The sequence below is a fragment of the Pectinophora gossypiella genome, chromosome 14 (assembly GCF_024362695.1).
Source record: "Pectinophora gossypiella chromosome 14, ilPecGoss1.1, whole genome shotgun sequence".
NCBI lineage: Eukaryota > Metazoa > Arthropoda > Insecta > Lepidoptera > Gelechiidae > Pectinophora > Pectinophora gossypiella.
In genome coordinates, this window is record NC_065417.1 from 4,766,300 (window position 1) to 4,788,764 (window position 22,465).

Sequence of the window (22,465 nt, forward strand, 5' to 3'; positions counted from 1 at the left end):
CAATGCTCACATAATTATAACTTTATGCTGGAGTATATATATTTGTTGTTATACACACATAAACTCACGCCTATTTCCCACCGGAGCCAGCGGAGGTTATACAATTCCAATTCCTAAAATTAAGAGCTGTCAATCATCCGTCCCTTTCCTTTTCGGCGGATAAGAAAATGACAGGTATAACTTTTAGTAAAATTAGGAGGTGTCTGCAGGAATCGGGGCCAATATCGGGTTAATACCCAGATAAAATCAGTGATATGAGACTCCCGATATTTCAATACTGTTGCAAGTGCCGTGATCACGGTGGTATTATGTGGGTTTAAGTATATAACTAACGTGTCAGTACAAAACTATCCTCCTAGGTAAATAATTGAAACACCTTTGAATCTAACAGCAGGTACCATCGAGAGTTTGCACAGTGTCTTATTTTATCGCGCTCGGCCACGAAAAAAATTACTACCATAAATGGTAATATCTAGCGTGCAAACACTCTTCGTGTATACAGGCGAATATCACCTCTTATACAATGTTTTTAAGATTGTTTTTTTTATATAATCCGGAAGTTTAACACAGTTTCTCAGCGAAAGAAGCATTGCGTTTGAGCACTCGGGTCAAGGGTAATTCTACTTTTTTTATATTTAGAGTAAATGTACTCATCGTTGCTTTAATTGTGTGAATTTGTAAGCATTGTTTTGGTTAAAAATAATTTGAATAAATAACTCGTTTTATTTCAAGAGTGTGTAAGTTTTTGTTGCGATAGTATTTCTTTGGGTTTGGGTTATATTTTTAATAGAATATTTTGGTTAACACCCAGCAGTGGTTAGACACAGGCTTCGTGCTGTGATGATGTGTCCTCTTTTGGGCCATTTTTTGGGCACATTATCCTGGCTGGTGCCTACCAGCCTTTTAAAATAAAATAAAAAAGTAAAATAAGGCGCCTGCATTATTTTAAAAGTTAATCTTTAAATGAATGTCTTATGACAGCAACTTTACCAAAATGCTTCCATAAGCTCACAACTATATCCCAATAGTCATCAGTCAGTCAGTATTAAGTTCCCACAGCTTTCTGTCAAACCAACGTGAACACGTTACGGCTTCGATCTGTTTCTTATTTCCAGTTTTGGTACCGTACAAGCTTTACAGATAGTGATAATGGCCCCGATTCCTGCAGACACCTCCTAATTTTACGTTAAGTTATACCTGTAATTTTCTTATCCGTCGAAAAGGAAAGGGACGGATGATTGACTGCTCTTAGTTTTAGGAAGAATGAGTAAATGAATGAATAGCCCGGGCGAATCAAAAAGGTATCTCGTTGGTATGCAAACCGTTTGACGTGTGCTGTCAACATAATTCCGTCAGGTTATTGGCCATTGTAAAATTTTTAGACGGTTGTTTTAGATTTGTGCTTAAAATTGACGTGTGTTCCATAAATTTTGTGCTTGTCGATTACCCTTCCTTTCCTTTTCGGCGAAAATGACAGATATAACTTAAAATAAAATTAGATGATGTTTACAGGTATTAGCACCATTATAGAGTATTTCATTATTCAATTTCTATTTCTTGAAATAATAAATTCTTGTCATCATATACCATGCATAGTTTTCGCAAATAGTTTGGATAGGTAATTAAGAACTGAACGGAATGAAGTATTACGCATCCGTGACCAATTTACCGAATGATTTAACAGCCTCTCGAACAACAATGTCCTCTCAAATACTCAAACAGTTCACTTGATACCACTTGAAACACGCTCGCTGTTTGGCATGTTTTGTTTGTGTACCGAAGTGTATGTATACACTGTTATAACATGATTTCAGCGTTATTTATAATTATAATACTGGACAGAATTATGCTATAGCTATGTTTACAATGTTTACTCACTTATGACGTCAAAACATGGCCGCTCACGAATGAACACATTTATAAAATAAGAGTGGCACTACGCGATATTTTGGAGTTGGTTTTTTTGAAAATAAAAGGAGTCAAGATAATTTAAAAATCCCTTTTTTATTCTATATCCCACATACATGAGTTCTCTTTATATACTTATTTTATTAGTTTTCTTTCAACTATCTCTATCTATAGTGGCCTATCAATCGGCCACATTACAGTATAGGTATGACTTCAATACCAAGACAAATTGCCTATTGACAAGTTGTTACCCTGAGGCCTATCAAATTGTATAACGTGTTCAAATTCTAGTAGTGACTGGGCTCAAGCCTCCCGTCAATGTAGTTCTTTTTTATCCACATAGTATAGAATGTCGACGTGAATTATTACAGCCAGAAAAATGTGGCATTGACCAAATTGCTCTTATTGTCAATCAGTTTTTGCCATCTGCGAATAGGTACATAGAAATCTATTCAATTGATAGAATTTCGAAACAAAATTTAGCGGTGTGAAGTTATTGTTTGAAAATGTATTCAATAAGATATTTTTTGTGACTAATCTTGACGTGATAATTTTAGTGAGAATTTTCACTCTTTCGCTTAAAATAAAGACCATGCACACTATTGAACATAATGTTTTAAACAAAATTGATTAAACGAAGAAAATCAGAAGTTAGGTACATCAGAAGGTAAGTCCCACTAAATGTCAAATAAGTTAGCGCGACAGGATTCTAAAGTAGGTACATGATATACGAGTAGCTCATGTCTGTATCTTTTTTAATGTAAGATAAAACCAAATCATATAAGAAACGGCTTACAAAAACCCAGGATTTTATGTATGTATGTACGAAAATAAACGATTCGATTTAATAAATCTTTCTGTGTAACAAAAAAGTATGATAAATTGTGTTATGAAGATAAAAATCTTACATACATATAACCTTCAATGAGAGACTTTCCAGGCTACATTCACCAAAAAGAATATGGCGTTGTACAGCTTTAACGTGATAATTACCTATTTTCTCATTACTCGGGTGCATAATTATTCCAAAATATAATGTAATGAAGTACACATATGAAAAATTGTTGCTTGATATTTGGATCACATTATGTATCAAATTATGTTGCTACCTATATTGCTTCACTTTATTTTGATCAGAATAATAATGGGTGAAAGATGTAATTGTGCCCGTTTGTAATAAAAAGGGTCATAATTTATTCTCAAAAATAAAGATAAAAGATGCGTATGTCTGTTATCCATGAAATCAGAAGGTTAAACGCAGAAAATTCTGTACATTTTTCTGGAACGTCCCTTATTGTCCAAGTATCATTACCATAGAAATACAGGGTGTTAGTGACATCGTAACGAAAAGTTTGAGGGATGATTCAGATCTATATTTGATATTATGATCTATATTTTTATTTTTTTAAAGAACGTCTAGGGCCCAGTGCCGAGGTTTTCCTTTCAGGTTCTTTTCCCCGGCTATACAGGGTGTGAAAAGCTGCAGTAGTTTTAGGCGGATGAGACGTTCGTTATGTAAAAATTGACGATTCAAAGCGTAACTATGTTACCTACTGAATAAAGATATTTTTGAATTTGAATTTGAATTTGAAAATTTTACGTCGCAAAATTCATCCCCTTCAGTATTCGTTACGATATCACTAACATCCTATATATTATCATTATATTCTTGTTTCTTCATAATCTGCATTAACATGTACATCGGTTAGTCAATGAGGAGCCAACGTAATATTACTAGGTCAAGTACATCTCTACAATGAACAATGACTTAAAATCGGTTCCAAATGCTGCGTTTTGCAATAGATGTGTTTGTCTAAATAATAGAATAGGTTTAACACAAGTTAGTTAGATCTTTGTTTTAAATTTGAGCACTGTTTTCGATGACTTTATCTTTTTTTACAGCTTTTTATCCGTTTGTACCTGTTATATGTTATTTGTGCAATAAAGTATTATTGATTGACTTTTTATTACTTTACAATAATATAAATCTCGCGATCTATCTTAAGTACGACCAGTTCAGTACAATTGGTTTCCCAGGTAAAAGATAAATTATGAAATTCTGATTACTAAACAAAGACAGATCTAAAGGTGACAAAAAACGTTTTCTTTTTTTCTATTTAACCTATTTATGATTTTTAGTAAAGAAAAATGCTAAAATAAATGCGACATTTTGTCACGTTTTTTACATCAATAAACGTTATTATAGACGTTATAAACGTATAAACCGTGAATCAAAAACTTGCCAACATCAAAACTCCATATGAATCGACAATGAATCCTCTAGTTATCAAATAACTTGTAATGTACACCTTCATTGATTTAAAAGATGTGTTGCTGTTACAGTTTCTTGTCATTTCTTCTCCTCCGCCATAACACTAATGACGTAGATTCAAAAATGGTAAATTGACCTTCGAAAACTAATTACGTTGAACAAATGTAAAAAATAAAATAAAATGCAAATGTTATTATTAATAAAAAAAAATGGTGGCCCCATCAGAATCCCATCAGTCCGTCAACTTTCACTCGAATGACGTACTCGTTGAAGCACGTGGCATATGTGTTATCTCCAGTGTGAGTCATGCGCAGCTTATCGACGCGTACGCTTCGATATTTATTTCAACGCTTTAAGAATGGTAGTGGATAAATAATAGTTTTTGTATGTGTACAAAACAAGTAAATATTCACATAATGGTGCTAATTCCTGTAAATACCATCTAATTTTATTTTAAGTTATATCTGTCATTTTCTTATCCGCCGAAAAGGAAAGGGACGGGTAATCGACAAGCATAAAATTTATGGAACACACGTCAATTTTAAGCACAAATCTAAAACAACCGTCTAAAAATTTTACATCCGTCAATAACCCGACACAGTTAAGTAGACAGCACGTCACACGGATTGCATACCAGCGACGTACCTTTTGATTCGCCCGGGTTATTCATTCATTTACTCATTCTTCCTAAAATTAAGAGCTGTGAATCATCCGTCCCTTTCCTTTTCGACGGATATGAAAATGATGGATATAACTTAAAATAAAATTAGGCGGTGTCTACAGGAATCGGGGCCATTATACATATAACATAAGCTCTCGACTATATCCCAATAGGGTAGTTTCCAACTAGTCAAATCAGTTACTTTTCCTTAACGTCAAAACACAAAATTACAATGAAATTTGTATGAAAAAGCAACCTGTAACGCTATACAAAAACGTGACAAAATGTCGCACTTATTATTACATTTTTCTTGATTTCTCATAAATAAGTTAAATAGAAAAAATAAAAAGTTTTTTGTCACTTTTAGATCTGTCTTTATTTAGTTATCAATGAACGTGGGTTTAACACGTTGACAGTCCACATACAAAATGTTTTCACTTCCTTGTAAGTCCCGCAGATTAGTTCAACCTTCGCTAAGTTACCCGGGATCCAATTGGAGCACCCGCCCTTAATGCGTACCTGGTCGTTTCTTAGTGACCCATGTATGGGTCACGGACGTATGGAGCTAGTCCATCATGACCCGTATATGGTTCACTGGACTGTCAACGTGTTAAGTATTTGACAGCCAAGCAAAGTTCAGTCGAATTGTATGATAATTGAATTCAATTTTACAAATAACAAAATAAACCAGGGATGAACGTGGGTTTAAGTATTTGACAGCCTACTTAAACCCACGTTCATCCCTGGTTTATTTTTTATTTGTAAGGTGGTAACACTCCAAAGTTTCCACGCCACATTTAGGGATACCCTCACTCCTCTAAAAGTTCATCTTATAAATAAAAGTTTAACTCCCAAAATAACCAATTTCTACAATCTACACTGCTTGTCGAAATATAAATAGTTTTTTCAACTTAGTAGCAACGAAACGATGTATTATACAATATCTTTCTGCTCGTTAAGTTCAATTGAAGCTGTCTGCAGAATTAGCTCGCCCTTTTGTCTGCGTTAATGGCCTCTGTAAAGCCATTGTTTGACTTGTCTAACTTATGAATGCTTTTGTACTGTACTTGAGTTATTCTTTCATGTTTTATAATCTATACTTTGATGCGCGAGATTTACGAGAATAGATTTTTTTGATTTTTTTTTAATGCATAGCATACATAAGCTCACGGTTATAACCCAATTGGGTTGGTCAGAGGTACATCTATCACAACATGAACTAAGTACCGACGCTTCACCGAAAAATATTGATGAATTTATGAAATTTTTCGGTTACGTCAAAAGTTATAATAAAAAATAAAAAAAATCCCGCCATTAGGTCTATAATCCTGCTGTATAAAAGTTTTCCATAGGCTGTCACTTAAAAAAGGCTCATTGACAACTAACTGAAAAGGTTATTCCTACTTATAATTTTTATTTTGTCATTCATTCCTCATTATACACTATTTATGTTAATCTGTGGACATCAATAACACAAGTAGCAGTCTTATGATGACTTGTAACTACACCCACGCCAATAGAGAAATTATATCCGCAAAGGAGAATGGGCGAATCTGGTCCAAGAACCTCCACTGATGAGACTTACATGTAATGAAAGCTTATGCTTTCCCTGTGATTCTGGCAAAGTTCTATCAGATTCTATCCCGGGGTTCTTTTTTTACGGCCATGTTTGTCCTGGCTAAAAATGTGATAAAATACAGTGGGTGCTAAAATCGGCTCAAGATTTGTTGCTGGATAACTAAGTCTACATAAATAATTATGTATCATATTGTACATCATTTTAAAGAGAATCTTTTCCAAAATCCGAAATATAAAAAAAAACAAAAAAAATTCTTTATGTAAGCGAATTATAGTCAATTTACTTCTGCAGCGCCATTGTTTCTCGGTAGCTAAGTTCAAGTTTCATGCCTTTTACCCCTTCCAAAAGTATCTTACCGATTTTTTTATATTGCTTCCTGAATTTGATCTCAGTGATAATAACAAGAAAAATAAATATACACCTCTCCGATAGAGACCGCCTAAGCTATTGCCTATTGCAAGAAATCGTCATCATTAGCAAGTCATTACGGTATTGCATATAAGCTTATCAGCAACTTGGAACTTGGTCCAAGAACCTCCACTGATGAGACTTGCATGTAATAATAGCTTATACTTGTCCTATAATTCTGGCAAAGTTCTATCAAACTCTGTCCTAGGGTTTTTTTACGGCCATGTTTGTCCTGAGTGTAAATACAGTAGAGGACTGCAAAATCACCTCAGGATTTGTTGTCGAAAAACTATTTAACTAAGTCTATATACATAATTATATATCATAATGTATATCAATTTTAAAGGGGAAGGTTATCAGAATCAGAAACACAAATAACACAAATAGAGGAAAAAATGATTGGACTTCTTTGGAAAGGTTGGATGGCGCGAAACTCGTACGTAGCTGCTGAGAAAAATGGTGCTACGGACGTGAGTTGGCTAAAAGTCGTTTACATAATGCATTTTTTTTATTTGTGTTTCTGATTCTGATAACCTTCCCCTTTAAAATTGATATACATTATGATATATAATTATGTATATAGACTTAGTTAAATAGTTTTTCGACAACAAATCCTGAGGTGATTTTGCAGTCCTCTACTGTATTTACACTCAGGACAAACATGGCCGTAAAAAAACCCTAGGACAGAGTTTGATAGAACTTTGCCAGAATTATAGGACAAGTATAAGCTATTATTACATGCAAGTCTCATCAGTGGAGGTTCTTGGACCAAGTTCCAAGTTGCTGATAAGCTTATATGCAATACCGTAATGACTTGCTAATGATGACGATTTCTTGCAATAGGCAATAGCTTAGGCGGTCTCTATCGGAGAGGTGTATATTTATTTTTCTTGTTATTATCACTCAGATCAAATTCAGGAAGCAATAATAATAATAATAATAATAAATATACTTTATTGAGCACAATGGACACAAAATACAGAGATAAGGACAGCATATACAGAAAAGCACAACAGGCTGTCCTTATTGCTCATGCAGCAATTTCTTCCAGGCAATATAAAAAAAATCGGTAAGATACTTTTGGAAGAGGTAAAAGGCATGAAACTTGAACTTAGCTACCGAGAAACAATGGCGCTGCTGAAGTAAATTGACTATAATTCGCTTACATAAAGATTTTTTTTGTTTTTTTTTATGTTTCGGATTCTGGAAAAGATCCTCTTTAAAATGATATACAATATGATACATAATTATTTATGTAGACTTAGTTATCCAGCAACAAATCTTGAGCTGATTTTAGCTCCCACTGTATTTTATCACATTTTTAGCCAGGACAAACATGGCCGTAAAAAAAGAACCCCGGGGCAGAATCTGATAGAACTTTGCCAGAATCATAGGGAAAGCATAAGCTTTCATTACATATAAGTCTCATCAGTGGAGGTTCTTGGACCAAGTTTCATACAAAAGTGCCCATTGTCATTTATATACATATTTATGTATGACATAGATATTATGCGATCCCCCACAAAAGGGCTTGGCTCTATAATTCTACGCATTGCGTTTTTCTCGTCAACTTTCACAAAGCAAAATATTTACGGCCCATCAACATATATCATTAAGGCATGCCAAAGTGTTCAGTGGAGTGTGTTCCGCATACATAATTTCTATACGTTTGTTTATTATGATGTCTTGAGCTGCATGTGGGTGTACGGTCACGAGCAATAATATATAATATACACTTTGGTACCATGTCACACTAACTTTTTTGACAAATTGAACTGTAAGTCTCACTAAATGACAAATATGTTAGTGCGACAGAGTCCTAAAGTGGGTACATTATATTGCTCATGACTGTACTGTTAGATTCTATGACCCTATTGTAAGTGTTACCTAATGAGTTAGAACCTATATTGTTATAGAAATAAAGTTGGTAGTATTTAATCAGTATTGGATTGGACGGAAGTTGAACTAGCGACAACATAATAATATCGAGAATAATTTTCCGTATACGAGTACCTATAGGTCTAAAAAGGCCACATCAAAACAATTCATCTGGTGTAGTAACGCCTTCAGAATATTGTTCCTAAATATTCTGACGAGAAGAAAACAGAAAGGTTTTGCCTTCTCAACTTGTATATTTTCCTTCACACTATTTACAATAAGAATTATCAACTTCTAGGCACGATCCTCGTTTTTACAGACAACACTGTCTCCATATATTACGTGTTACACAATAGCGCACAATAGAGTTATCCAATGCGCACGAGTGGCCTACAAACCCAGCTTTGATGTTAATTGCCGCCTCGCGTTCGTTCTACGATATATTGTTCCGCTCATTGGGTACGTCACTGGTTGTGGAGTTTCTTGATAGTATTCGGTAGACTTCTGGTGGATTTAGTATTGTCCGTGATAACCCTCATACAGGCAGCGTAGTGTCATGGGTTCGAATCCCGGCTCAGGCTCTAAACTACTTTATGAGTTTGATTATAAAGGGTGTTAGTGACACCGTAATGAAAACTTTGAGGGATGATTCAGGCCACGATTCTGAGTCGATATCAAGTAGATTTTTCCGTCGCAAAAATCATGTATTTTTTTTAGTTTTTTAAAATTATTTTCAATTCTATACATTTGCGATGGAAAATTCCACTTGATATTAACTCAGAATAATCAGCTGAATCATCCCTCTCAGTATTCGTTAAGATGTCACTTACACCCCGTACAAGTACATACGGTAGCCATACAAGTAGGCATGGGTGTTAGTAACACCGTAACGAATATTGAGGGGGATGATTCAGACCATGATTCTGAGTTGATATCAAGTGGAATTTCCTGTCAAAAAATTCATGAATTTTTTGTGTTTTTTTTTTTATTATTTTCTTATCCATACTTTTGCGACGGAAAATTCCACTTGATATCAACTCAGAATCATGGTCTGAATCATCCCTCAAAGTTTTCGTTACGATATCACTAACACCCTGTATATAATTGATATCACGTGGTTTCCAGGATTTGTCATATACTATTTCACTAATTTATTGATACAATTCTACAATTTATTATTTTTATTTTTTACTAATGTATTAACGTAATTGTACAATTTATTTTGGTTGGAATAAGTAATAGAATGGAATAATTGTAATAAATACCTACCTATGATAGGTTGTGAACTAATATGACCTGTAACGAATGTTATCAAATAAATGATCATTATCATGATAAAATAATCTCAGCTTCAATAAGGGCAATATATTTATTTTATTCTTATTGTTCTTCTTATTCTTCAAGATCATGTCAATGTTACAGTTCTTACATTGTTTTAAGTTTACGCGGTTATTGGTGCTAATTCCTGTAAATACCATCTAATTTTATTTTAAGTTATATCTGTCATTTTCTTATCCGCCGAAAAGGAAAGGGACGGGTAATCGACAAGCATAAAATTTATGGAACACACGTCAATTTTAAGCACAAATCTAAACCAACCGTCTAAAAATTTTACATCCGTCAATAACCCGACACAGTTAAGTAGACAGCACGTCAAACGGAATGCATACCAGCGACGTACCTTTTGATTCGCCCGGGTTATTCATTCATTTACTCATTCTTCCTAAAATTAAGAGCTGTGAATCATCCGTCCCTTTCCTTTTCGACGGATACGAAAATGACGGATATAACCTAAAATAAAATTAGGCGGTGTCTGCAGGAATCGGAGCCATTATCATAATTAAAACACATAATAACGGGTTCTTCTTAAAGTAGGGATATGAGACTCCCATCCCAGTCTCCGGAGTCTCATATCCCTACTTTAAACGCGGTAAGAACCCGTTATTATTTGTTTAGTTACAGTTCTTATATAAAAACAGGAGCATGATCTTGAGTTAGCCTCAGCTGAGATTAGTTTATTAATACCCTTAAACGTTGCTGACGAAGAGTGGAGAAAGAGGTCGGAAAGGACATTTGATTTATTGCCCTGCAGGTTATAATACACATCTTTAGAATTTATAACTGTAAGTGCCACGTGATAATTATACTCACTACTAATACTCGTATAAATATTTATTATGAGCTATTTCATTCATTATAAATTCATGAATTTGACCCAAGAACTTATAAAAAAGAGTTATAATGGAAAGCATTTAAATAGAAATTGATAAGAAAGTTGTTTTTACTAGTGGGTATTTAAGAAACTACATATTAGAAAAATAATAAATAAACATTAAACCTAATTCTTTTTTCGGAGTCACTGAAGTTATTGCATTTTTGCTGTTATTGAGTATTGTAAATTGTTAAGTCATTAGCAGTACTTCAAATTCATTTTGTGTCAAGCTATTTCTTACAAGTCTTACAAGGCAGAAGAGACGAGAAGAGTGCTTTTAACCGGTTATTATTGATTATACAAATATATCTACTTTTTACGCAAACAGTCACAATTATAATATTTACATGGTTGTATCTATATACTTACCGTCCGGCCCCGCCCCGCCCGACGATAACCCTGACTCAGAGTTGATGAGCTTGGTAATCCACCTCACAATCCATACGAGAGAATAATTCTGTTCGGCTACCCATCCACAGACTGTAACCATAGAATAAAGAATAATACTACGCATAGAACTCTCCGCTCCCCACCAGCGACTGAGCTAGGTTTACCTCACCCCCCGTGGTCTTACTCTAGTCTTCAATCGTATGGGCGTCAGAAATCACACACAGATGCGCGTGTACGATAACTTCAATGTGTCGTGTCTGTGCAAAACGAGATATTTCGTATGAAGTTTCCGGGGTTTGCTATAAGTTAAACAACATTGTTTTATTGATCGTTTTCGAAACAAACAGTAGACAAGCTTGTCGTTAACAAATCCAACTTCCTTCATCTTTCATCCGTCTCTTAATCGTCTAACGACATAATAAACCAAGTAACAGAGGTCGTACGGAAGCAGTTAACAAGTTCAGGCCACAAAGGCGAGAGGCCGAGAGGTTATTGCTATTGGCTGGCTAACGGCTTTAAAATTAACGCCATTAGTGACTCACGCGCACCTCGGCCTAGAAGCTGGTTTTTACTGCTACGCATCGAAGTTTCTACCGAATAGAGCTTTTGGGTTTCCTCTTTGAGGTAATTTTTTGGTTGCGTAATATTTTGAATCTTATATTTAAGTAGAGACAGGTGGAGAACACAGAACGTTTTTACATTAAATAATACCTAATAGACTATTTTTATAATACAAACTCACTTGTAGGATTATAGGCGTGAAGTTTTGTTGTTAAAAACCTGTTTTTTAGAAAAAATGTGCCTAAATCTGCCAACTGACTTTAAGTTTGGAGCAAACAGAGAGCTCAAGAAATGAACTATTTGGGTTATTTTTTTAAAGAAAAATGTGACTCACTTAATACTCACTATGAATGACTCGGTGGTGGTCTCTGGTCATCTAAGATACTGTGTCAAATACATAATACAATTATGTTTAGAATCCGTGCCGTCTAAGCCTAGGCCAGTGGACAACGTGTACACATACATTCTAACAGCTGTTCCATTTTATAAATAGAGCGATTTACTGATTCAAGACCTTTAAAACCAACATGCATTGATGCATGAATATAATGATATAGTAGTTGCTCTACTTTGCAAAATAATGCAACAGAAAAATGCGGTTCCGAACAATAGTCTTTATTGTTTACAGTTTTTGACACAGATTGTCATAGTTCCCTTTTAGTCCATGAGGTGCACATGTCGAAACACAGCGTTATAAAACAAAAATAACTTTTTGTCTCTTACTTTGTTACTCGTATGATTCATAAGAATCAGATATCAAGGTAGGAACTATATTTAGAACAAAAGGGCATTGTCTACTGCTACTCATAATTGTGTCAATCTCCATTATGAGACACGCAATCATAAACAAACTTATTTTTGTAAAAAAGTAAGACATAGTCCGGCCGCCTCTTAAAATGGAATTCTGCGCAGTGTTAGACCATCCACTTAGTAACTACATTTCAAAGAAGAAATATTATAATAGTTTTACCTACTAGAAATGACTCAAATGAGATCAAATAAAAATCCCACGATTACAGCATTAACAGATAGGAAAGAACACGTAAAGAAGTAACTTACATTTTTGATCTGCGGATTTAAAACAAGGAGGAAGTTACCAATGATGATAATTATTAAAAACCAAAAAGAAACGATGTGCACTAAATAATAATTCTGATCAATACCTACCAGACGAGTCTGCATGACTTAAATTACGTACTGTATACACGACGAAACGCGTGGTTGAACCCATAGATACAGCGAATGTTGTCAACGTAAATAAAAATCGTACTTGTATTGGTCGAAGCTCGCATTTTTGTCGCGTCACGCGCGATGTGTTACCCATGCCGCCGTGATTGGTCATAAATTCATAATAGTAAATGCAATTATAGTTGTCATGTGGTACAGGCATGCGCGTGCACATTTTAATGCAACATAATTTGTAATGTAAACAAATACCAGTTCTCTGTAATCAATTATCTTGAGGCCCATAGTGATGGGACGTTTTGTATGGTGCAGCCATTCTTGAGAATTAAGTAGGTACTCTTTGTAGAACTTTGTAAAAATAACAACAGACAGATAAATATATGATAAGCCTAGTAAACCACATCAGATTGGCAGAACCACAAGTTACCAGAAGCAGAAACGATAGTAGAAGTAATTTAATCAATAAAAGTTCATAATGAGAGATAACCTTAGAAAATGATAATAATCATACCAAAGTAGATAAATGAACATCAGGTTCCAACACTAGTCGTCAGCAATGCAAACGCCAAGGTATTCTTCCGCTATAGCCATAATCAATCGCAGGAAGCAAGATCGTAAATAGTCTGCAACTCGATTGCTTGTTGACTTGACTTGTTCGTTACCATGACAACAAGATGTATTATCCACCTCTTGCTTTGTCTAACGATTGATGGTCTAAGCCAGCTGGGTAATAGGCAAGTGTCAAGGATAAATAGTAGGAAAAGGTTTCAAGTTTATTGTAGAAATAGATTTTCAATGAATATTTTCGGAAAATCTTGAGGGATTCGTAAAAAAACACCTTTTTCTTTTAAAAAGTGAATCTTTAAAAGTAACTTGATAAACTTCATCTCGAAACTCACAGAGCGTACAAATTATATATGATTAAGATATGATGTTTTGATGTTGTAGGTACATTTTTCTGGGATCGTCATAAAAATATTTACTTGTTTCACGGTTCTCTCGAGAACTCCAGGTTTCTATGTCGAGGTTCTTACATAAAACTCTAGTTCAATGTACAGCAATTTTTGTAAATTCGCAAATCCAGACGTTGCTAGATGCATGTTTTATCTATCTACGGTTGTAGTTTCACTTTAATCGCCTTTCGAAAGCAAACTCCTGACTACATTTTATTATTCACCAACTAGGATCCAATTACGATTGCAGACATCTCGTTATAGCAAACACCACGTTTCATACCAATGGGTTTAGGGGCACACAAAGGGCTTTTGATCAAATAACCTCAGCCCTTGAAACTTTCAGAAAGTCCTTCGGGACTTTGCCAGACAAATCGATTTCACTCCCAGGGTCATAAACTCTTGGACCCCCCCGTCTAGACTAAGTCTAGACAAATGCAACACCCATATTTTTAGGGACAAAACATTTGTCATATGCAGGATCAGGTTTACTTCCGAAGTAATTTGTATTCCTCATCTGCGTTTATCTACTGCATAACTCCGTCTAGACGACATATGGTCACGTTAAATTTTCTGTTTCGTGCCCCTTATCTTTATTACCACATGCTATTTGTTTTCACTCTCTAGATTTCGTATTTTCTATCGTAAGCCTATTTTCATAATCAAGCCAAGCAAGTTGAGAGTAATGGTGCCGTATCGAATGATAGCTAACAGGTTTTGCACATCCGCCGAAAGAAACGTTCCATCGTTGTAGCAGTCAACCGCATCAAAATTTGGCTTGCTTACGTCACTAACGGCTGCTCTGATGACTCAAACTGCTCGACTTTATGTTCTTGGACATAAAAGCTAGTTGCATTTATGTTAGAAATTTTACGACTTTCGGTTTCAACACAAATGTGTAAAGTAATGCCGGATCACGGTGCACTGATTTCGTTCCGACTTCATACGCAATCTTTATGAGTTACGGTTTGGATGTAGGTTAATGTTTCCAAGATAGATCCAGCGTCAGAGCGATTTGAAATGTACCTCGTTTCTAAAATTTCAATTTTATCAATACTGATGTATTTTTATTTTTGTTTCAGGTATGTAAAGTAACATATTTTCATACGCCAAAGAACTCGAAGCTTAATGGGTAAGTAGTGTCAATAACGTTTCTTCATTGGCCATTTATCATTTAATGATTTTAAGAATAGATTTCACATTGAAGACATCCCACGTGTCACGTTCGTTCTTGTAAATGCAGTAAAATTTTATGTCTCCACCTATTTTCTAGACACTTTGTAGATGTTTATGCATAGCGGATCGCTTCGACCACGTTTCTGGTGACTCTAATGGGCTTTGATTTATTCAGACGTCGATAAAAACCTGATCGTGACGGCTGTCCCGTCTCCAGAACCGTTCGGAACATTTTTCCCACGTTCCCTCACTATCAGTCACGTTTTTGTATTTTTTTTGTATCCATATACTAATTTAAACCGTCTTTGAGTTGTAACATTATATCTAATGGGTTCAGTGCATCGTAAATTGTGTAATTACGTTGATGCAACCTTTCATTAAACAGTATCGATCGAGACTGGGTTATCTTAAACATTACCATTCGGGGTTATAATGTCAAGAGGTGCATTACTGTAAAGGCTTCCTTCTAGTTTTGCAATGCACATGTACCGGCCCGATGTAAAGGTCACTCGGTGAATAGAACTGGCAGATGCTCTTTGCACAATAGGAAGCGCGAAATAAATGCGTCCCATCCCATGTATCTTCTTGAATAATCAGGATACTGTATTCGCATTATACTTTTGTTGACAGTACTAAATTTTATAATTCTTATAACAACTAAAATATTAAAGGATAATTCATAAAAAAAGTGATTAATTCCTATCTGCATATTTGAAGTCTTTTTTAAAAGATGCTTCTTCCATTGGGTACGTTATACCCCCCGGCTTCGATAACCTTTGTGTTAGGTCTTCATTGTTTATTCAGCTCCGCATATCTGTAATATATAATAGTACCCTTTTGTTTTCAATCGCCTCCTTTATTAAATGCACGCACACACGATGCTACTCCCATTGCGTTATTGCGTATTGTTTCATAGTATACATGTTTCCACCTGAATTCCACTGTGAAGTTACTCAACAATATTTTCTTAATTATTGTAATCATGATACCGTTAAAGTTTATACTCGTTTCTTGCGAGGCAAGACTCCCAGTTACAAAGGTGACACAACGGAATAAACGTCTCGCTTCACGGATGTTCGTGAGATTTCGGGCATTGTTCGCATTGTTCCCTAAACCGGCTAGTTTTGTCACCATTTCTGCGTTACTTATTACAGCGACTTTTGATGTCGAAAACTCTTTTTGGTACTTCCCAAGAATCTTTCAAAAATGTGAAAAGCTGTTGAGTTTGCTTTCAATAATTTCCGTAAGCAGCCATCGATCGTTGGGAAACATTTTAAAATGTTAATCGTAGGACGACACCGTTGCATCTTTTAGAGAACACGTTTGTTTGTTTACGTGCCATCGTAGTACGTCCGCGTGTAGGTAGGCCGTTAAGGTGCCGCGGGGCGTCTACCGGCATCGAACGCTGACGGGCACTCGCAAGCAGTCAGACGCGCGCGGCGCACCCGGCCGCTCGTCCCGTGCGCCTTCTCATCGCGCAACAGCTGATCGCTCACCTAAACAAACATCACATAAAACATACCGCAATACCGCTGTTGCTCAACCAAATTCCCCAAGGCACACCACCAAACGGGGTTGAAGCTGCGCGACAGATCGATACCCAAAACGACTCGGGCTCGGCAAACCGGTGCAATATTTTAATGCAATAAATTAAGACTGATCTTAATAGTAGTGTTTATAAGTTATAACAGTGCTATAACCGCAGAGTTGCCTTACAAGTGTAGTGTTTGTGATGGATTTCCTCAATTGACTCTTGTATCAGGTGTCTGCGGCATCCTCGATTGTTTCACCTGAACCAGTATGTATAAAAATTTACATTACACATCTGCTCACAATAACTTGTAATTTTCTTGATGATGTTACGTGTGAGTGAGCATTGTCAATAGTTTTTATTATTCCATCGTCTTATCATTTTCTAATAACTAGAATAAACACGATTCGAACCGTATTTCTGTTATTTGGTTATAATAATTCAGAATTAACGTTTGGTTATTAGCGCCTTGTTTTATCTATTGCTACGTAGGTGTTATTTGTTTGATAAATGCTTGACCTACTATTGATGTTATTGGTGTGACAATTATAAAGCTATTTAGTTTATTCGCTTTTAATAATGTATTCCACTGAGTTATCTTACTTATTTCTTACTATCCTGTTTATTAAGTACGACAGATTCATTTTCCTTCATTGGTTTAGGGTTTTGCGCAAATCAATCCGGTCCCTTGTACTTTGTAATTGTGTTGTCGCTATGTCTGGGCTGTCTTACCCTCTCTGCATGTGTTCTGTTCTGCTCTTGCTCGAGGGTTGACTGTGAACTTGGGGTGCGTTACCCTCCCGTCTGTATGAGACGAGCCCCGGGCGCGGTCATCCAACCCAATCAACATTAAAAAAAATAGCTCCAGTTTTTGTCACAGATTCCGAAAACTTATTGGAACCGTGGATAGTGAATTTTAATTTGTATTAGTATGTGCGATCGTATAATTTAATCTAGTAATGGGCGTCCTTTTTTTATTGTATACGGATCTTGTTTCCCGTTTTTCGTGATTTTGTTAGCTTAGATCGAGAAATGTAGGTAATTCGAATATATATTCTTTTATGTAACACACCCAAATTCTTAAATAAGTTTTGTTTTTAATTTACGTTTCGTACTAAGTCTTATCTCTGCACTCAGTCGTGCTCACTCACGTGCTAACGTTATCGATCGAAACGCAACTTAACTTTAAATGAATAATGAAACCTATCGTTAATCAATTACTATCAACAATCTTTTGTAATTGTCGTATTCATAAGTTATCAGATTGAATGCATTTCTGAAAAGAAATTTGACGGAACCACTTTGTTTGCACGAATGTCGTTTTGCTTGTGTGCTCATTTGGGTAATTTTAGTGCCATTTGAGTTTATGCTTATTCGATTTTAGCTGTTTAAAGTGTAATATTTTAAATATTTTTACTTTTTGCACAGGTAGTAGGTAAATCAGTGATATAATCTTACTCAATTTACGTTATCGCTAGTGCAGACGCGACACGCGAGCGAGAGCAAGGACTTTCACTATCGAGCAATATGCCTGTGGAACTGGTACTGATTAACATTCAGATTAAACTCTTATGATGACCGATTTTTGCACTAACAAAGGTCAAAAAACCTCATTCAATGCCTGATCGCTTGGAAATATCAAAATCAGTCTATCTACCTTCTACTTTCTTTTTACAAATGTTATTGCTCCATTCAAAGACTTATCGAGTTCACTTATTGTGTTACAGTTATTACTATCAATTGTATTCGATTTCGACGTAGTAAGGTATTTCAATAGCCTTCCTATTCAAAATATCACGCTTTGATATTCAATCTAATACATTAACTTAGCAATTTTCGCTCATCGAATTCAAAAGTTTGCTTAAAATTTACTTCCGGTTATCTGGCGAAGACACACAAGTTGTTCCACCAGCTGTTTATATACAATTTGTTTCTCATTCAACGTATATGGTCCGTCAAGATCATTTTCATCAGAAAGCGGTCAGATCTTGACTTATTCAATAGTTTCACCGTCTTTTGTATTCTGGGAAGTGACTGCGTTCTCCAGGAAGGCACGAGAATCTCCATTTCCTTAAGATTAAACACTACGGTTACATCTGATTTCTTCACGCACGTTTTTTCTTCGTAATTTAATTGATTTACAATTGAAGCTTTATTGTATGCTCTCTAGAACCTAAAACATTTTTATGCTCCCATTCTTAGTATTTCTGTCATATCTACATTGAAATCGTTTGCGTTTAGTTTATAGTTGTTATCTGACAAACTCTTTCCGCGGTCGTGTGCTCTTGAGCGTGACTCCTCTTTTTTTATTCACCTTACTAGGGCGTGTCATTCGATTGTGCTCCTTATTTAGTAGGTTTTGGTATGGAAGTCCCGTGAACTAGAAAGTTGTTTGCATCCAGGTATTGGTTGCGTGGATCCATAATGGTCATCGAAACATCGGACGCACCATTCAACCAAATTACCGTTTCGGTTAATAATTTCTATCGTAAACGAAGACATCTACGTGTCTCTACCACTGTTCTGACACAATAATGTCGACACGTAACAAAGAACAGATGGTGATTAATAAGATTTCTGATAGTGATCTATTTGTCGTAACATGTGCTGTACTTTTAATGTACTTTAAAGCTTATTAATTTCAAGGTTATTTGCAGCAACACTTGTTCGTATGTTTTTGTTGCTCTAACGTTGTGGTTGTATAGGCTTGGTGTAATAAGGCACGTTGCAAGGTTAGATGGTCACGTCTCGACCAAGATTGTCATTTGCCGAGCGATTGTATTTGATTATAACCTTCGTGCACCGTGGTTACGTGTAGTCTGAAGGTTTCTCTACGATCTCATGAGTCATCCTTTATCCTAATATCTCACAGTAGAAAGTCCTGGGTTTCAAAAGTATGCAGAACTGTACAATGCTTTATTTAATTTTTCCTTAGACAAGCAACTAATGAGGTTTCTGTTTGCATATGGCTCTGTAATTGAAATGCCTTGCATGCAATTTGTCATATTTCATTCGCAAGTGCTTCTAGATTCCATTTTCAAGTACGATATTTTATTCCCGTTTCACATTACGATCGATATCTTCCAGGTTAAATTTTACGTTGTGTGTTTATTATCGCTTTTGTTTTTTTTTTATAGAATACTCAAGTGGGGGCTTGGTAGAAGTGGAATCCATTAAGAGAGGTGTCCAAATTTAGGATAATGAGCGCCAGTGTTGTTGTCATGGTAATTAAGATGGTCGGGTTTGGTTGGGTTCTTTTCCGGGACTATTTTTGAAACGTTGATTGAGAGGTGCGGTTCTTGAGGGCTCCCATTATTATCTATTTTTGGGTTGCCGACGTCATTTTTGTATGTGTCTTTGTGAAACATCAAAAACAACACTAACTACTTTTCTGAACTGAAGAAAAGAAAGATATTCTACAGACACTGGCTGTAAAGGGGTGCAATGGGGGTAGATTTGACAATGGTGTTTAAATGTTATTTATGTTATGTTAGTTATTTAAACACCCGATTACTGTAGCCATAGAGGCAGACAATCAGCTCGCGACACCAAACAATTCAGGACCCCTTATACCGACTCTACCGGCGTGGTCGACGATTTCCCTCAATCAGCGCTTATCGCTATCGACCCACTAGGGTCGATTAATTCTTGTAAATATTTTTCCTCTCAGACGATGCCCTGAGCCGAGGTTCGCGCCCAACTGGGCACCCTCAGGCCTGTTGTCTTAAACGTTGTACCGGGTGCGAGCCTTCAGCGCTCCCCATTTGTCCGGTCAAGTAGCTAATGCCATCTGCGGCAAATCTACAATAAGTCACGTCAAAAAAAAGTTATTTAAACACAAAAAACAGGATACTCGCAGGTCCTGAAGCAATAGATAATTGACTACATTGTAAAAGCTACACAATCGCCCACTTCAAGGCCAAAGTGAATAGGCATTTGCTGGGTAAGCGTGATCACATCGTCACTTACCATCAGGTGAGATTGTGGTCAAACGCGATCCTATATTATTTAAAAAAAAAAACACGGTAGTGTCTTTCTCTATTGTTGTTAATTATGATTTGTCAAAGATGACTCAGTGGTAATACCCGTACTGAAACAAGTATAAGTTCGTTATAATTCGCTATCTTCCTCTTATCGTCAGATTAAAACACGCGATTCTTTCATACCTTTGTTAGTCACAACGTATATTTGTTTTTCCCTTCACCGGCAATTAATACCTATTGTTGTTTCTTATACAAGCGGAAATATCTCGGGAGAAATGCTTTGTTGATATAAACAGTTCTGCCTGTGTTTAACCGTTTGTGACACAAAACATTATACTGAGTTTGAATAATAATGAAGGAGAGATATAGTGGTATGTGGTTTTAAAGTAGGAAAGTCCATAGGAAGTCTGATGAGGTCAAGCATACTCGTATTTCCTGACGTCCATAACAATCAAAGTGCATAGAAACAGGGCTTAAGCTTTCGAAGAGTACGGCTGTGTCCATTGTCCAAAACTAGGGGTGGTATTAATAAACTAATCTCAGCTGAGACTGCTCTTAAGATCATGCTCAAGTCCCTGTTTTTATATTTGAACTGTTACTTTGACATGATCTTGAGGACAGTCTCGAAGCTGAGATTAGTTTATTAATACCACCCATAGTCTCATATTTATCACTATTATGCCGCATTACTCAGTTACATCAAATCCATAACATTTGGCCTATAACTTGTAAAAAGTTAACACTAAATTAAACTTGACACGTAAGCTTACGACTACTACGTATAATCCATTTGAGGTAGTCAGAGGTACATCCATCGTAAGATGTACTAAGTAACCACGCCACACCAAGCTGTTCTGTTAGACCAACGTGGTAGGTGTTACTTCAAAACTGCACTTGAGATATAGTAATAACTCATTGGTGCAAGTCCGCAACGACCTCCGTGGTCCAGTGGTTGAGCGTTGGGCTCACGATCCGGAGGTCCCGGGTTCGATTCCCGGTGGGGACATATTATCACAAAAATTACTTTGTGGTCCCTAGTTTGGTTAGGACATTACAGGCTGATCACCTGATTGTCCGAAAGTAAGACGATCCGTACTTCGGAAGGCACGTTAAGCCGTTGGTCCCGGTTACTACTTACTGATGTAAGTACGTAGTCGTTATATGAGTCATGTCAGGGGCCTTTGGCGGCTCAATAGTAACCCTGACACCAGGGTTGATGAGGTTGGTAATTCATCTCACAACCCACACGATAGAAGAAGAAGGTGCAAGTCCGGTACCGGGGTTCGTACCGGCGCTCACCGTTTGAGAAGTATGCTGGTGAACCGCATGACCACAGTCACTGTTGGGGATCGACGCCTTTTCATATTTATTAACCCCGACATGAAGAAGACGGATTGCTATTTTTATTTAATAGGCGCTAAATTGACATTGTTCCTCCCCCCGCAACCCCTTTCACTTGTACTTTTTCATCTCACTGAATTAGACGTTGTTTTTATACTCCGATTTTACATTTTTTTTCCAATACTACCTGAAGGCGTAATTCCTCAAGAACAGTCACTATAATTAAACTTAACACAAAGTCATTTTTTTATTATTGTCTATTGTTATTCTTCATTGCTTCTTAATTAAATGAAAGATATATTACATACATTTGCTTCATTAGACGACGTAAAATAATACATATTAGTATGAATCGTAAAGCTTCTGGATTCTTAATAAGTGTGTAGTAATATAAAAATGAGCTATAAACCACTCATAAAAGGGAATT

General features: G+C 36.1%; 2 protein-coding genes across 6 annotated transcripts in view; one reads left to right on the plus strand and one right to left on the minus strand.

Annotated features, from left to right (window-relative positions):
* The window catches only part of LOC126372426 (supervillin-like), a 314,398-nt gene that overhangs the window by 185,899 nt on the left and 106,034 nt on the right, over nt 1-22,465 (plus strand). The window lies entirely within an intron of this gene.
* Nucleotides 8,588-22,465, minus strand: part of LOC126372577 (nuclear envelope phosphatase-regulatory subunit 1) — a 598,500-nt gene continuing 584,622 nt past the window's right edge. The window contains exon 5 of the transcript XR_007567175.1: nt 8,588-8,603. The gene's annotated coding sequence lies outside the window, so the exon portion shown is untranslated. The remainder of the gene's footprint in view (nt 8,604-22,465) is intronic.